Source organism: Gymnogyps californianus, chromosome 28, assembly GCF_018139145.2.
Source record: "Gymnogyps californianus isolate 813 chromosome 28, ASM1813914v2, whole genome shotgun sequence".
In the NCBI taxonomy this organism is placed as follows: domain Eukaryota; kingdom Metazoa; phylum Chordata; class Aves; order Accipitriformes; family Cathartidae; genus Gymnogyps; species Gymnogyps californianus.
In genome coordinates, this window is record NC_059498.1 from 476,454 (window position 1) to 479,856 (window position 3,403).

Below are 3,403 nucleotides of genomic sequence, written 5' to 3' on the forward strand. Positions count from 1 at the left end.
TGACACAGCCTTTCCCAGGTGGAAGAGCAGGCCGAAGCTTACCCTCCGATGGGCTCCTGAGATGGATCTGCCTTCCTAGGCTTCACAGCAGACATAAGACATGTACAGGAAGATGAGGACTTCTGCATTTCTAATGAGAGGGGAAAATGAGCCACAGTCCTCAACCTGCAACCATTCTTGCTGACCCCAGGGCCACATCCCTGAGAGTCTCTTTCCTTGATGCCTGTGTCTCCTCTCTCACCACCCCCAACACCCTGACTGGCTTGGCCGCTCCTGGCTCCAGTGCAGTTTCTACTCCAATGCCTCTCCCGGCCCACCTCTAGGATGTAGCTCTCAGACAGCCAAAGGACACTCCAAGCCCTGCAGACCCCAACTGTCCCTTTCAAACCCTCCAGGCAGTGTCAGCTTTCTCCCTCTCTCCAAACAAATGTACCTCATGAACCAGGGAATCCGCTTGCCCGCCTGCAGTGGCCCACAGTAACCACAAGATGGTTGTTTATGGAGAAGTTAGGGACCTGCATGGCAACTGACCTGAGGGGCACAGATCTGTGCTGTGCTGTATATATCACTTGGCACACTTAGCAATGATGCCACAAGCCTGTCCTTGTCTTTATCCAAGAGTGAAGCAGCGTGTTTTCATATAAACGCCATTTTGCTGAACAGTACAAATGATGAATGGAGTTCTTTATTTCAAAGGAAAATCCCATGAAAACTCCAAAGACAACAATGCCAGTGAATCTCAGCACAGGTGGGATTTGCACCATATGCTGAACCCCGGCTCGAGGTCCGTCTCATGCTCCGTAAGTCGGGGTTCCCAGCAACTCAAGGGGCATAACTTTACCTATGATATCCCCTTTTTGCTTCCTGTGTTATCTCCAATTAATGGTATTTGAATCAACACCTTACCGGGCTGGGGTGCCATTCTTACTGGATCCATCTACAGCCACGCTCCACCCTCATGGTTAAACAAAAAAATTTCCAAATTTCAGGTAGGCATTTCCCCGTTTCCAGACCATGTCCATTGCCTTTTGCACTATTGCTGTGCTCAAGAAGAGTTTGGCTCCATCTGGCTCTTCATCCCATAGTCAAGTGTTAGAGGCATCAAAAAGATCTCCCGCAACCTTCTCTTTTGAAGGCCGAAGAAGGCCAGTTCTCTCAGCCTCTCCTCATGTCTCATGTTACAGTATCACAGAATTGTTAAATTTAGAAGGGACCTCTGGAGGTCATCTGGTCCAACCCCCTCGGGAAAGCTCACCTAGAGCTGGTTGCCTGGACCATGTCACCTTTTCAATAGCTCTGAGGATGGAGAGTCCACAACCTCTCTGGGCATCCTGTGCCAGTGCTTCACCCTCACAATGAAAAGGTGTTTCTTGCTGTTCAGACAGAACCTCCTCTTTTTCACTTTGTGCCCAATGCCTCTTGTCCTGTCACTGGGCATCACGGAGAAGAGCCTGGCTCTGCCTTCTTCATAGACTCCCTTCAGATATTTGTACACAGTGATGAGATCTCCCCTGACACTGCTCTTCTCTGTGCTGAGCAGTCCCAGCTCTCTCAGCCTTTCTCCATATGGATATGTGCTCCAGCCTCTTCATCATCTAAGTGGCCCCTCACTTGACTGTCTCCAGGATGCCTGACATGCAGTGTCCTAGTGAAAAACCCCGCCCCCACCCTCAGGAGTCACAAGCACACCCACATTTGTGCACCCTCAAATATCAACATGGGTCCTCAGCCCATCTAACAGCCCTGCCTGGAGCCTGGGCCCTCTTACCCAGCACCTGGGTCTCCTCCTTCTCTCTGGCTAGGCCAGCCTGAGGTTCACTAGCAAACCACTTGCATGCAACCAGCTCCTCTCACAATCCCCACACTCTTGGACCCCTCATTGTGTCGTGGTTTACCCCAGCCGGCAGCTAAGCACCACGCAGCCGCTCGCTCACTGCCCCCCCACCCCTGGGATGGGGGAGAGAATCAGGAAAAAAAAACCTCGTGAGTTGAGATAAAGACAGTTTAATAGGACAGAAAGGAATGAAAAACAATGATAATGATAATAATAATATGACAATAGTAATACTAAAAGAATTAAACTATACAAAGCAAGGTGCACAATGCAATTGCTCACCACGTTGACCAATGCCCAGTTAGTTCCCGAGCGCGATCCCCCCTCCCAGCCAGCTCCCCCAGTTTATATACTGGGCATGATGTCATATGGTATGGAATAGCTCTTTGGCCAGTTTGGGTCAGCTGTCCTGGTGGTGTCCCCTCCCAAGCCCTTGTGCCCCTCCAGCCTTCTTGCTGGCTGGGCATGAGAAGCTGAAAAATCCTTGACTTAGTATAAACACTACTTAGCAACAACTAAAAACATCAGTGTGTTATCAACATTTTTTCCTACTAAATCCAAAACACAGCACTATACCAGCTACTAGGAAGAAAATTAACTCTGTCCTAGCCGAAACCAGGACACATTGCCATAGCTTGGTAATATCAGCCTGTCTAATATCCATATGCTGGCCTTGGGCTCCCTTACCCACCTCTGGCTCAGACTTTAGATGCACATTTTCCTCCCACTCACTGCCCAGGCCAGCTGGAAATGCAAATGCCACAGACACCCCATGCACATCAGGTTCAATTCACAAATTAAGAGGAGAAACACACTGAGGTCCCTCCAGTCACCAGTCCTTTGACCTTTCACACATACGTCTGCAATGGGTCCCTCCAGTTACTGAATTTACTGATCAGGCACAGGGCTCATCCCAACAAGTGCACTGACCAGCCCCTGCTTAGGTGCAGATACCTCCTTTTGCCCTTCCTCCTCTCTATTGCCTCCCCTTGCTCCTCCCCAATCCTCTATTCCCCCCCCACCTTTGACCCTTCCCCTAAGCATTCCTTAATAAGTGTAGCCTAGTCCCGCAGGACCCCTCAAACATCCATAATCCTCATGTTCCTCTTCTCACTTCTTGTCACTTACAAAGCTCAGGCTGACCCACTTCAAAGCTACACCTGCAGTTTCCTAATGGCCCATCAATTAGCAGCTGCAGAGCTCTGGTCTCCCTCCTTGTCTCCCTTATCCTTACTCAGATTGGTGTCATTGTGTGCTTTGTTTATCACTTTCCCTTTTACTTTCTTCCTTTGAAAGGAAAAGGGACTTGATCTGACAGCCTTAGTGAACCAGCAGCTCTCACCTTCCACATGCCCTGACAGCATCCTCTGCTGATGTTCCTCAGGAAAGCAGAGTTCCTCAAGCACTGAAAGGCTCCCGTCCCCAGAGAAAACTGGGTCTTTTGAGTCCAGGCTCTGGAGAAGCCCCATGTTGAGCTCAGCCTTTGAAGGGTCTCCCTGCAACACCTGCAGCAATGCTGTCATGGCATTCATTTCTCAGGACACCTGAGAAGTTACAAACATGAAGGAA